This window comes from Rosa rugosa, chromosome 3 (assembly GCF_958449725.1).
Source record: "Rosa rugosa chromosome 3, drRosRugo1.1, whole genome shotgun sequence".
Taxonomy (NCBI): domain Eukaryota; kingdom Viridiplantae; phylum Streptophyta; class Magnoliopsida; order Rosales; family Rosaceae; genus Rosa; species Rosa rugosa.
Window position 1 is genome coordinate 49,209,829 of NC_084822.1, and position 15,034 is coordinate 49,224,862.

The 15,034-nt window shown below is 36.5% G+C and overlaps 2 long non-coding RNA genes across 3 annotated transcripts; both read left to right on the forward strand.

The window, feature by feature from the left end:
• Positions 1 to 4,845: 4,845 nt before the first annotated feature.
• Positions 4,846 to 5,907, forward strand: LOC133739486 (uncharacterized). The gene is made up of 2 exons (XR_009860653.1): positions 4,846 to 5,468; positions 5,558 to 5,907. It is a non-coding gene; the product is annotated as an uncharacterized LOC133739486 (long non-coding RNA).
• Positions 5,908 to 10,908: 5,001 nt separating this feature from the next.
• Positions 10,909 to 14,469, forward strand: LOC133736475 (uncharacterized). Of its 2 annotated transcripts, XR_009859579.1 has the most exons (4): positions 10,909 to 11,263; positions 13,712 to 13,848; positions 13,893 to 14,046; positions 14,136 to 14,469. It is a non-coding gene; the product is annotated as an uncharacterized LOC133736475 (long non-coding RNA). The 2 variants fall into 2 exon arrangements; XR_009859578.1 differs by having other exon boundaries at positions 13,712 to 14,046.
• The last annotated feature ends 565 nt before the right edge of the window (positions 14,470 to 15,034 follow it).

Sequence of the window (15,034 nt, forward strand, 5' to 3'; positions counted from 1 at the left end):
TTAAACTCTTTTCATATTCAGAGGAGCTTGGTCTGTTTCGAACTTAACAAAGTCATCCGGAATCATAGAAGAGGGATTATGATGATAAGTGCTGTCTCTGTTCTTCTGGCTATAATCCATGGCTACTTTTCCAATATAAGGACGAAAAAGAATGAAAAACAAAAACAAAACAGAAAATTTCCCATTGAACATTAGACGAGTGACACATCACAAATGATTGTCAGTAATAATACCTATTATTTTGGTCGAAACAGCACCCAACAATAATTATTTATTAAATGATAACCACATTCGGCTCTTTGTATGATATCAATGCAACCGAGACCGAAACCTTTCAAATCTCATTGGAACCAATCTCGAAATTTTGTCCTAAAAAAAAAATAATATCTTTCACCAATGATTTTCCACCAAAAACTTTTAACACATTTTTTTGAGACAAAATTACAATTTTTGTTTTTTCATCAAAATATTTCTACTACTAATTATGAGTTTTAAGCAATTTCAAAATTAAGAGAACTTAAAAATCTCTGTCCGATTTTTACGATTTTTCAAAAGAAAAAAAAAACTTAGTTATTTTTGCGGGTCTTCACTTATAGAAGCTTTTAAAGTCATGTTTTACTCAATATATATATATATATATATATATATATATATATATATATATATATATATGGCACTAGAGAATTTTAATAAAATAAAAAAGTATTGATAAAATAAGTTTTACATATTTTGATGTGTCACGAGTGCCACAATGACACGTCCAAATAGTCAAATCATGCTAATTCGACCCATGCTTTGTTCATCAAATCATAACATCGTACGTATATGTGCATATATTGTTCATCAGACTTCAGACCTGCTAATGAAAGATCACTGAAATACACCAAATCTAAGTTCCAAGATTGGCATGCAGCCCTTTGATTTTCATATCCTTCAGCTCAATGATTCAATGACAAAACACAGAGGCACGCACTCTAGGCTCCGACAAAAATGATTCACCCTAAACATCCCCTATTTGGGTTGCTCTTTTCACTTTTGACGTGTCCCTTTTCCAGAGGCTTTGGGGCTTTCCTTAACAGCTCTCACGCATACTCACCTGGCGTGTGTCGCATGGACGACGACGCAGACGCGTAGGTAGGGTAGTACCATCTCCACCCGGGCCGGCAGCCAGCTCCGGACAGTGACGTACGCGTACTGTCTGTTCTTCCCCATTTTAGAGTCAGGAAGGAGGCCGAGACAGCAAGCACAGCATTATAATATCATTCATCTGGGCCATCATGAAAAACACCCTTCGGCTTTGTTTGGTGAAATGAAATCCTTTAGAGAATATATGCATGGCTGATGGACTACTGATGGGGCAAGTCAACCCGCACTTTAATCTCAAATAATTTTTTTTTCTGTTCTACCTTAAATCCAAAGGCCATGCTGGCCCACAATGTTACGTGCATTACATCAGAACATGGGTATAAGTAGCCGCGCAAAGATTCACAAATCTTCATCACAAACTCCACAAATACATAAACATTAAACAGTAGTACAGTACTAAAGAAATCTGAGCGGCACCGTGGCAGTAGAAACAAGCTGAAGCTCGAGCCGGCCAACTGAGATAATGGCAGCAGAGAAAGCAATGAAGAAGAGCCACTCAAGCAGTAATTATAAGGGATCGGTGGTCTTGAGCAACACCAACGCGACAAGAATTACATGGTCGAAACCAGACATTGCGAGTGTAGTTCCGGCTAAGAGGAGGTTAGTGAAGCGAATGATATTTGATGACATGGTGAAATCTGTATCCTCTCTTGTGTTTTATTGCTGTTCCTCTTCGTCGTCATCCTCTGCAGACCCTGAAGATGAGCTGTCCAACTCCTACGAGGCTACCTGCAGAAGCAAAAATGCCAAGAAGAACAGCACCAAATTTCCAGACCCATCTCAGCTGAATTGATTCATGCCTACCAAATATTCGATCATCAACTGCCTCTATATCATTTCTATCCGTGTTTCTAGTCCTCTTGTTAGTCCTATCCATCGATCTGATGGTCGTGCATGTATGATCAAAACACATTACTATCACGTCATCTTATTTTTCTTGCAATTAGTTTGCTTAAAGCCTTAAACTTAAGGCCATGTTGTGAGGTTGGATATATTTCCTGGTCTCTAGCTACTTGTGTAGAATGTTTTAATTAGTTAATAAATAAATTGAAGTTTTAAATATTTTTATCTGGGTTAGCTTTTGAATGGCAAAGTAATCATATATTCAATCTGCGGAGTTGTGGCTTTACCATGTTCCCTTCCTCATGTATGAATAATTCCCAGAGATCAGGCATATAGTGATATAGTTATATCATGCAGCAAATGATCATGAATGCGCGGTTGTCAGCAATTTCAAGTACATAAAAATGAGTAGCAAAGAGAAAGAAAGTTAATTGTATATATATCAAAGCCGCCGGGATGTATATGTTAGACAAAACCTCCTTTTCCAAATGCTTAAAGAATTGATCATTTCATGAACAGCATGATGCCTGGAAAGACAAACATAGAAAAATAGGTAGAATGCCACTTAAAATTTGAGAGATTTGAACTCCAGAGCTGTAATCAATTTTCCTCTAGCTAAGAACACATTAGACAACTAATTTTAGGAAGGAAATATTTTTAATTTTTTTTTTTTTTAAGGTATTTGAGAATAAGCCGACAATCAAACAAAAAGTCGAAAATTGAAACGACGGTCAACTATGATCTGTTGACCTAGGACGTAACTGACCAGCATATATATTATATAGAATAGAAAAATATACACCGTATCAAAATGGTAAAAAACAAAAAGCAACTCTCATTGAGTATATGTTCCCAGAAGGGATACAAGCAATCTAGACTGATAGGGACTTAGAGCAACTCCAACAGCTTCCCTATAATTTCTGTATTATAGGGAAGCAAAAGTCAAAGCTTTAGCCTCTTTTTCTTCTCCAACTCCAGCAGATTCCTTATTTTACAACAATATCTAAAATCTTCATATTCTTCCTTAAAATTTTGGAGTTTGCTGTAAATATAGGGAATTTGGTTTTCTCTTTCCTCACTTTCTCTAAAATATGGATAGTTATAGGGAATCTGTTGGAGCAAAAGAGGCTTATTTTTCCTTAAAGTAGAGAAAAATTAAAATATGGGGAATCTGTTGGAGTTGCTCTTACAGTAATTGACATCCATTAACGTACGAGCACAAAGATCTGCAGCTCAATTTGAGTGTTCATTCACTTAAGATATGCGTCCCTACCAATATCTGATTATCTGTTAGATAGCTCAAGGATACATGTCAAAAGTCAAAACCCAATTTTTCAACCCCAAAGAAAAAGAACCGAAAATCTGTTCATTATTTTTCAAAGATCGATCAGATAAATCCTCTGCAAATCTTTTCTTCCATTTTCAAAGATCCTATGAATGCTCTGCAGATCTTTGTTCTCAGAAAATCTAATGGACCCAGTAAATATGGGATTTACTAACAACTTACTGTTCTTAAGCCGATAGCTTTGACTCTCTCCACATTTCCAATGTTCTAATTGTATGTCTTCCAGTTGACCAGGTCAACCCTTTCGTGATATGAAATATGAATGCATGAGCCTTAACTGCATTCAGAAGGAAGTAGGAAATTAGTTGCATTGCTTCTAATAATTTCGAATATGTTAGAGCATGCATGGATGGCCTACCTCCAGATTTCAGATGGGTTATTGGTTACAAAATTATTTAACTAAACCAGCATGAATCCTGGGAGACAGAACTAGCTTTATAAGTGCTAGCTCAGCTGAAAAGTTGTTGAAGGTGGGGACTGAGTTCGTGGCAAGTGCAATCGAGCATAATAAAGCATCTAACATAAAATGTCTAATCGAATGATTCGTGTGCTTTGAATCTTTCAGGGAATGGCATGGAGGTGATCCTGCTGATAGCTGAATATAAAAATTGATTTCTACTTTTTTGTTGGTCTATTGATAAAATAATTTGTCTCTCCTGCTTAACGTTTTTTGACTCGCAGCATTACTTAATTAGTCCGAATTTAAATTTAAGGTGAGTTTTTCGAAAGAGAAAGTTAATGCAACGTTTAGTGTGTTTCATTCGCTGAAAAAACAAACTAAATAGGACTTTATCACCTTAATAATTGACAAATAAAAAAAAAAAAGTTTTTATTCAGGCTCTTGTCTTTTGCAAGAAATTTTTTAACTTGACATTTTATCATTCTATTTCTACTAAAGAGATTTTGATTTTCATGTCCTACGATAAATAAATAAAAGTACAAATTCTACATAATTTATCAAGGATAATTAACTGTCACACCCTAACCCGGAATCTGCAAATTTTTTTTTTTTTTTTTTTTTTAAGTTCCGAGTAAGGGTGTGAATAGCTTTTAATTGTCAAAGATAAGAAACACTTTGGCAAAAAAACTATATTGAAGAAATGAGAATCATAGGTGACTTGGTTTAACTCTTTATTACATAAGTAAGTACTTACAAGAGAAACAAAAGCAAGCTTAGGAAACAAGCTTTATTGTACAAAGATAAACCCAAACAGTAAACTAAAAATTTATTTCTCCTTCTCCTACTCCCAGATTTCCAGAAATTAAATTCTAACTCTCAAGAGCATGATCTGCACAATATCATAAAAGGGGTGAGCTTAAAGCTCAGTAGAGCAAACCTCATACATATAATTAATGATGATGCAAGACAGAAAATAACTCCTTATACTCCAGTTGTTAGTAATCTTGTACTAATCTCAGTCACCAGTGTCTTCTTGCCAAACATTAGATCGTTTTATCAATATATATTGAAAGGGCTTCTCTCCCCAAGTGTATATACCATTGCCTGACATTGCTGGTCCCTTACGAGTATTAGACTCAACTACACAACCATTTTCACTCTCTCTTCAAGCTAGGATCAGATAAAACAACATGATAATGAACTAAACATATATTTTACACAATATAAACAATCTGATCAGTAGCAAATGTCACTCAAAATCATATTAATAGACTGATATAATCAAACTTGAGGTTCCCCAAAACTTCCCCTACCTTAAACCTGGTTTAGTAAAGCTGAGGCTTTGTTTCCAGACCTCTCAAAGCTTGTTTTCTGGACTTTGCTGACTCTAGAGTCTCTAAATTATTTTCTGCTATGTTTTCTAACTTGTGTTTCTTACTGCAGGTAAAGGCCTTTTTATACTAGAAGATGTAATCATGAGAACCTATATGTAGACTAGCCACCTCCTGTTTAGCTCAGTCAGTTAGATAAACATTGGGAGCAGCTTATTGCCAGCTCCTGCTTAGAAAAAACATCTGAAGGTTATCCCAAACTGCCAGCTCCTGCTTTGAGCTTGTTGCCCAAGTTTTAAGCTGCTCTAAGAGCAGCCACTTGCTGCACACACTTAATTTTATGTCTGCAGGTTCTTAATTGTGGTTAGAAGTGTGTACACATGTGTTTCCAATAAGCTACTAGGTGACTCAGCAGTTAAATAAGACAAATAACATTCCAGATTATTTTTTTTTTCTTCTTCTAATATGTTTTATTCTGTGCATGCATTGCAGGTTTTAAAAGCACTTCCAGCTAAAGAAAAAAATCAAGAAGAAGGAGCATAATAAGCTAAGCATTTGCTGGAAATTTTGGTACATTTGCAAGAAGTAATGGCAGCAAATCAAGGAAACTATAAGTACAAAACATAAATAAGAAATTGATGTAATGTGACATTTGGAAACATGTATTAATGTGAATATTGTAAATATAGTACTTGTAGCTATCTATGTAACATTATCAAGCACAATCTGTACTATTTTTCTTTTCTTTTCTTTTTCTTTTTGACAAAGAATGTAAACAGGTAAATGTTTGCTTTTGTTTGTAAGAAACACTTGTGTTCTACTCTAGCATTTTGTTAACAAAAGCTAGTTGGTTTTTGAGTTATAAAAACAAAATCAGCAGGGATCAAGTAATTCATCATTCATGACCCCATACACAAAGCTAGACCACTATATTTGGCCCTTCTTTTGCCAAAACAAATAAGTACATAGCTATAAATAGTTTAGAAGTAGAGTAAACTATACTAATTAACTTAAATAGAGTTCAAGTCTTCACAATCTACCCTCCTAAAAAAGAAATTTCGTCCTCGAAATTTAGATCATACCGGGATTTAGAAGAGTTCAGGGTATTTCTTGCGTAGTTCAGTCTCTAGTTCCCATGTGGCTTCCTCTACATTCCCATGTTTCCAAAGTACTTTGACCAATGGAATAGTCTTTGTTCGAAGTACTTGCTCTTTATGATCCAATATTCGGATTGGTCTGTTCTCAAATGATAATTCTTCATCTAACTCAAGTTCACTCCAGTTCAAAATATGGGATGGGTCTGGATGATATTTTCGAAGCATAGAGACATGAAACACATCATGAATGCCTGAAAGTTGTGGGGGTAATGCCAATTTGTAAGCTACTTCTCCGATCCTTTCTAGAATTTCAAAAGGTCCAATAAACCTTGGTGATAGCTTTCCGGACTGTCCAAACCTTTTGATTCCCTTGCGAGGTGATACCTTGAGAAATACATGATCACCAATACTGAATTCCAATGGCCTCCTTCTCTGATCCGCATAACTCTTTTGTCTACTTTGGGAAGTTAGCAAACGTTGCTTGATCAATTTTATCTTTTCTGTGGTCTCTTGCACCAAATCGGGTCCTAATAAAATTGTCTCACCTACTTCAGTCCAACATAAAGGTGATCTACAAGGCCTTCCATATAATGCTTCATAAGGTGCCATTCCTATACTTGATTGGAAACTGTTGTTGTAAGCAAATTCTGCCAGTGGTAGATGATCTTCCCAACTTCCATGAAAATCTAGGACACATGACCGTAGCATATCTTCCAAAATTTGAATGGTCCTTTCTGACTGGCCGTCAGTCTGAGGATGAAATGCAGTACTAAAGTGCAACTCAGTTCTGAGTGCATTTTGTAAGCTTTCCCAAAGTTGTGAGGTGAACTTGGAATCTCTATCAGATGTGATTGAAATAGGAGTCCCATGTAGTCTCACTATCTCATTTATATATAGCTTAGCAAGTGTCTCTGTAGAATCTGTCGTCTTAATTGGTATAAAATGTGCAGACTTGGTCAGTCGATCAACAATCACCCAAATGGCATCCCGACTTCTCTGAGAACGTGGTAACCCAGTCACAAAGTCCATGGTGATGTGATCCCATTTCCGCTCAGCTACTGGTAGTGGTTGAAGTGTTCCTGCTGGTTTTTGATGTTCCGCTTTAACTTGTTGACATATAAGACATTTTTCCACAAAAATAGCAATGTCCTTCTTCATACCACTCCACCAAAATTGACGACGTAAGTCATGATACATCTTTGTGCCTCCTGGGTGAATAGTATATGTTGCATGATGAGCTTCACGAAGCACTTGATTTCTCAATTCCAAGATTTCAGGTATAAATAATCTTCCCCAATATCTTAGACCTTTATCTTCTTTAAGAGTCCATCCTTCCGGTCCATTTCCTTTCGCAATTTGTTCTCGAATGGATTTAGATGTAGCATCATTTTGTTGACCTTCAATGATGGTTGTCATCAAGACTGGTCTTGTAGCTAAATTATAAATGAAAGCAATACCCTTTCGCGTATGTACGAACAAATCGTACTCGCAAATTGGTTCAATCATTTTCCACTTTTGAATTTGTAGTCCTGCCACAAGTCTTTTCCTACTAAGAGCATCTGCTACTGCATTGGCTTTTCCAGGATGATAATGTAATCCAAAGTCATAATCCTCCAAATACTCCATCCAACGTCGTTGTCTTAAGTTAAGTTCTTTCTGAGTGAAAAGATATTTCAAACTTTTATGATCAGAGTAAAGCTCAAATCTTTCACCATAAAGATAATGTCGCCAAGTCTTCAAAGCATAAACAATAGCTGCTAATTCCAAATCATGTGTTGGATAATTTCTCTCATGCGTCTTTAGTTGACGAGAAGCATATGCCACAACTCTGTCAGATTGCATTAGTACACATCCCAACCCGCATAATGATGCATCGGTGTATACTACATACCCTACACCATGTTTAGGAATGATTAATACTGGAGCACTAGTCAAACGAGTCTTCAACTCTTGGAATGATTCTTCACATGCATTGGTCCAAATAAATGGAACTCCTTTTTGTGTTAGCTTCGTCATTGGAGCAGCCAAGCGAGAAAAATTCTTTATGAATCTTCTATAGTATCCTGCTAAGCCTAAAAAACTTCTTATCTCTGAGACATTGTTTGGTTGACTCCAATTTTGTACTGCCTCAACCTTGGAAGAATCCACTGCAATGCCTTCATTTGAAATCACATGTCCTAAGAACTTCACTTCAGTTAACCAGAATTCACATTTGCTAAACTTAGCAAATAATTGATGTTCCTTCAATGTCTGTAAAATGGTAGATAAGTGTTCTGCATGCTCTGCTTGGGATCTTGAATAGATGAGGATGTCATCAATGAACACAATTACAAATTGATCCAAGTAAGGTCGAAATATTCGGTTCATTAAATCCATGAATGTCGCGGGAGCATTTGTTAAACCGAAAGGCATGACCAAAAACTCATAGTGTCCATACCTGGATCTGAAAGCTGTCTTTTGTATGTCTTCCGCTTTCACTCGAAGCTGATGATACCCAGAACGAAGATCAATCTTTGAGAAAAATTGGGAACCTTTTAACTGATCAAAGAGGTCATCAATCCTCGGAAGTGGATACTTATTTTTCACAGTAACTCTGTTTAATTGACGATAGTCAATGCACATTCTAAGAGTCTCATCTTTCTTCTTCACAAATAAAGTGGGTGCTCCCCAAGGCGAGGCACTCGGTCGAATAAAGCCCTTGCTCTGTAGCTCCTCGATTTGTAATTTCAATTCCTTCAATTCTTTTGGAGCCATGCGATATGGAGGTATTGAAACGGGTGTTGTGCCGGGATAAACTTCAATGGAAAATTCCACTTCCCGTTCCGGTGGTAGTCTGGACAGATCTTCGGGAAATACGTCAACAAAGTCTTTAACCACTGGGATAAGATCTATTGTGGTCGTAGTGATCTCCTCACTCCACAAGTGCGCAATCATCCTTAAATAACCAGAACTTCTAGTGTCAAAGAGTAATTCAGGTCTAATTATGTCCTTATCTCCCTGAAACGTAAATGTCTCACCTTCACAGGTACGTAATGTTACCCTCTTTCTACCACAATCAAAGATTGCTTGGTATTTTGCGAGCCAATCCATTCCCAATATAACATCATATTCTAACATTTCCATCATCATCAAATCACAGATAAGAATATGATTGGAAATCTCTACTATGCAGGATCGACATATTTTATCGACTTTTATACTACCACCCCAGGGAGATCCAATTAGAAAAGATGACTTCATGAATTCAGACTCTAGTTCAAGGATGGACGCAAAAGACGTAGATATGAAAGAGTGTGTTGCACCAGGATCAAATAATACCCAAGCACAAGTGTTAAATACTAGGAGTGTACCTTCAACCACCGCATTATTAGTTTGATCTATCACCTGGCCTACAGCATATACTCGACCTTGATTGAGTTGTCCTGGCCTCCGCCCTCCAACAGGTGCCTTAGGTCTATTTGGTGCAGATGGTCCACCTTGTCGTTGTACTTGTTGTCCAGTGGGTGGTCTCTGCCAGTTCTGTTGAAGTTGAAATGGAGCAGGTTGCTGTGCAGGTCGGAACTGGGGTTGCTGCATTAGTGGTGCATAATATGCTTGATTTTGTGGGCAATGTTTCTGAACATGTCCCCTTTGCCCACAATGATAACAACTTCGTGTGTCTTGGAGCATCCTAAATGGTTTTTGTTGCCGAAATTGAGAGTTACCAAAATTTTGGCGCTTGTTGTTCATTTGTCCTCCATTTGGTTGTCGACTCTCCCAGATTCTCTTAGTCTCATTGAGATTCTGTTCAGCTATAAGTGCTCGATCCACCACATCTGCGTACCTTTCTTGCTTAAGAATTGACACCTTTTCCTTAATAGTAGGCCTCAGACCATCCTGAAATCGTTTTGCTTTGGTAAGTTCAGTTGAAATCATGGTTGGTGCAAATCGCATAAGTTCTTCAAACTTAGCCTGGTATTCAGCCACAGATAGGTCATGCTGAAGAAGATTTATAAATTCTCGAACTTTCATTCCTCTCACAGTGTCTGGAAAATATTTTTCCAAGAAAATGTTCTCAAATGCCGACCAGGTGGTGATTTCAGTGTTTGGCATGCTTAAGATCGATTCCCACCAATGATATGCTTGTCCTTCCAGATAAGTACAAGCGATAATCACTTTCAAATCTTCAGGAACTCTTTGGTTATTCATACTCCTCGTAATCTGACGTAGCCATTCCTCGGCCATCATTGGATCCATTATACCTTTAAACACTGGTGGTCGAGATTTCCGAAATTCTCCTTGAATTCTCATGACTCGACTTCCAGTATCTTCTTGGTGGTTATTATTTCCTCCCCTAATGGCATTTGCCATATCTTGAATGGCAGCTATAACTGCAGAGTTGCTATCTTCATGTTGTTCTTCCATCTCAGCTATCTTAACTCAAGAAAAATTGAGATCACTTAGTATTCTAACAATAAACTTTAATTTTTACGTCTAAACGTAAATAGACAAATATTTCATAACCAAGTACATACATATTAATAAGATGTCTGGTATTATAAAGCATGACAAAATTATTTAACCGACCAACTTATAAGTATGCTCCGTGAAAATATATATATATATATATATACTAACCAAGGTAATATTCAATTTATGTAGTACAATTTATGTAGTATAATTGTAATCCAAAAACAATAGCAGTTGCTAAAAAAAAAAGTCACGGCCAGCTGTTAAAAATATAAGGCATAAAGAATAAAATAAAAAGATAATGGAAACAGCTTGTCAAGGTTAGGTAAGGAAAGGATAGATCTACTCCCGACCTCCCCTTCTCTTTGGCCAAACCCAAAAACTGGGTACAGCAATTTCCTACCCTTTTTTTTTTTTTTTAGCTCTAGAATTCGATTCTTGCCCAGAATTCTTGCATCTTTTTACCCATTGAGAGCTACCTAATTGTTTACCCAGACAATTTCTCCACCAAATTGATTAACAAAAGGTGAAAGACGATGGAGGAGAGGCTCCAATCCAGGGTTACTACGATACTTAGCCATACTTGTCACCGTCGACGCCTACCGGAGCTTCCACCCAAGACATGCATCCTCTCAGAACGCCGATACTTCTGGTAATCTTTCTTCTTCATGGTTTTGAAATTCTTTTTTGGTTAATAGTCATGTTATCTCTCTTGATTTAAATACTAGTGTAAGAAAAATTGTAGGAAGAACTAGTCAAGTATTACCGAATTCATATGCAAATCGATATGGCTAGCTACTTTCACAATGATACAATTATCCGAAAATAAAGTCTGAAAATGGTATACTTTGTTGGAAAGTTATTGTTCAGTTTGTGAACAAGTCTGAATAAGGGAAACTATCAAAATCAAATGAAACAAACAGAAACATAGTATCAATTTGAAGAATTTCCTGATGCAGAACCTCAATTTCGAAAAATCATAACTTACTCTAGGAAACTCTTTTTCATGAGATTTCAATTTTGAAATGATCTTCGAGATGTCTACTGAAACTTTCATGAAGACACCAAGTTCAAATATCCAGCCAAAATGTACAGTTTTAGTAAGAAGGCAACTGGGTCAAAAAAACTACAGAATGCAGACTTTGGTCTTTTAGCCTTGAAATTAACCACTGAATCTTAAATGAAACTGTATGAAACTATATAGATATTAGGCCTAAAGTATAAGCTTTCAACACATGCAAATGGTTTTTTTGAAATGAAGGTCTAGATCAAAAGGCTTTGGTTGCTCAAAGTTAACTAAATACATAGTGTAAATACAGTAGAAAATCTTTCTTTTCTTTTCTTTGTTTTAGGTTGACATGGAGCTGTCTTGCAAACATATATTTCTACTTATTCATAATAAAAATACTTACAGGACTTGTAGGAAAACTAACATACCATTAGTACATATTGTTCTTATCATGCTTATACAAACATTAAAGCTTAAACTTCCAACAGAAATAAACAAAGAGTCAGCTCCCCCTTTTATTCTATTTACACTACCTCCCTCCAGACTTCTACTTCATAGGTTCTCCATTAGTTAACAGTGTGGTATAGCCGGAGTTTCATTCAAAGGGGGTGGGTAGTTTGTTGAGTTCACTGACTCGGAATGGAGAAATAAATCTGGTAGGTTGGCTCCAGCATAAATTCCAGCTATAGGGATTGGTATTGGCGCAACAATGTTTGGTGCAGCCCCATTTGGTACTTGCACTTGAGGTGCACGTAATATATTCTCCCTCACAATGTTCCTTGTATAGCGATAATCAGCCTCATTTTCCTCTAGGATCATTGCTCCAACAACAATGTCAAAGTGAGCTCTTAATCGATACCGCACCAACTCTCTTTGTGTTTCTGCAGTGAAACGCTGCCTTGTAGTACTAACTTGGTGAACCATGGATGCCAAAAAGTTTCTAGAGTCCACAGCTATGGCCACCTCATATGCCCCCAAGTTTAAAGGTCTTGCCCCTTGGGCTCCGATGTGGAATCCTCCCCAACTGTCCATACTCTCTGAAGGTTCCATCTAATTTAAGAAACTTGCAACTTTAGTTAAGAAAATAAATTTATAACACCATATACCCAAAATCATCCTTTCCCTTAAAAAAAAATTTTCAAGATCTGTTACTGTAGCTATGAAGATCAGTTCCTATTCTTAGTCTTATGACCTGGTAAACACTAGGCTCTGATACCACTTTGTCACACCCTAACCCGGAATCTGCAAATTTTTTTTTTTTTTTTTTTTTAAGTTCCGAGTAAGGGTGTGAATAGCTTTTAATTGTCAAAGATAAGAAACACTTTGGCAAAAAAACTATATTGAAGAAATGAGAATCATAGGTGACTTGGTTTAACTCTTTATTACATAAGTAAGTACTTACAAGAGAAACAAAAGCAAGCTTAGGAAACAAGCTTTATTGTACAAAGATAAACCCAAACAGTAAACTAAAAATTTATTTCTCCTTCTCCTACTCCCAGATTTCCAGAAATTAAATTCTAACTCTCAAGAGCATGATCTGCACAATATCATAAAAGGGGTGAGCTTAAAGCTCAGTAGAGCAAACCTCATACATATAATTAATGATGATGCAAGACAGAAAATAACTCCTTATACTCCAGTTGTTAGTAATCTTGTACTAATCTCAGTCACCAGTGTCTTCTTGCCAAACATTAGATCGTTTTATCAATATATATTGAAGGGGCTTCTCTCCCCAAGTGTATATACCATTGGCTGACATTGCTGGTCCCTTACGAGTATTAGACTCAACTACACAACCATTTTCACTCTCTCTTCAAGCTAGGATCAGATAAAACAACATGATAATGAACTAAACATATATTTTACACAATATAAACAATCTGATCAGTAGCAAATGTCACTCAAAATCATATTAATAGACTGATATAATCAAACTTGAGGTTCCCCAAAACTTCCCCTACCTTAAACCTGGTTTAGTAAAGCTGAGGCTTTGTTTCCAGACCTCTCAAAGCTTGTTTTCTGGACTTTGTTGACTCTAGAGTCTCTAAATTATTTTCTGCTATGTTTTCTAACTTGTGTTTCTTACTGCAGGTAAAGGCCTTTTTATACTAGAAGATGTAATCATGAGAACCTATATGTAGACTAGCCACCTCCTGTTTAGCTCAGTCAGTTAGATAAACATTGGGAGCAGCTTATTGCCAGCTCCTGCTTAGAAAAAACATCTGAAGGTTATCCCAAACTGCCAGCTCCTGCTTAGAAAAAACATCTGAAGGTTATCCCAAACTGCCAGCTCCTGCTTTGAGCTTGTTGCCCAAGTTTTAAGCTGCTCTAAGAGCAGCCACTTGCTGCACACACTTAATTTTATGTCTGCAGGTTCTTAATTGTGGTTAGAAGTGTGTACACATGTGTTTCCAATAAGCTACTAGGTGACTCAGCAGTTAAATAAGACAAATAACATTCCAGATTATTTTTTTTTTCTTCTTCTAATATGTTTTATTCTGTGCATGCATTGCAGGTTTTAAAAGCACTTCCAGCTAAAGAAAAAAATCAAGAAGAAGGAGCATAATAAGCTAAGCATTTGCTGGAAATTTTGGTACATTTGCAAGAAGTAATGGCAGCAAATCAAGGAAACTATAAGTACAAAACATAAATAAGAAATTGATGTAATGTGACATTTGGAAACATGTATTAATGTGAATATTGTAAATATAGTACTTGTAGCTATCTATGTAACATTATCAAGCACAATCTGTACTATTTTTCTTTTCTTTTCTTTTTCTTTTTGACAAAGAATGTAAACAGGTAAATGTTTGCTTTTGTTTGTAAGAAACACTTGTGTTCTACTCTTGCATTTTGTTAACAAAAGCTAGTTGGTTTTTGAGTTATAAAAACAAAATCAGCAGGGATCAAGTAATTCATCATTCATGACCCCATACACAAAGCTAGACCACTATATTTGGCCCTTCTTTTGCCAAAACAAATAAGTACATAGCTATAAATAGTTTAGAAGTAGAGTAAACTATACTAATTAACTTAAATAGAGTTCAAGTCTTCACATTAACTCATGGCTCGGAACATATTGTCGACGTTTACTCAAAAAAAAAAAAAAAACAAACAACTAGAAGTTTCTTGATTTTTAGGCCCAATAGCTCAGTCGTCGGCGTCAGATCCTCGAATTGCAACTCCCGGGCCTGCTTTGCGGCCAGGTTAAATCCAAGACGCATCAGAGTTGGTTTTCGCATATACTTGGGGATTTCAACTTGGACACGGAATCTTACATATATAACGAAATCTGTGTTGGAAGAGCCAAAAAGTTGTATTTGTGGAATCACCAAGCAAATTATGGATAAAGTAGACTCTGCAGGAGAGTGTGTCCTACCGCCAGAACTGTGGAAAGAAGTCTATAAGCGGTTG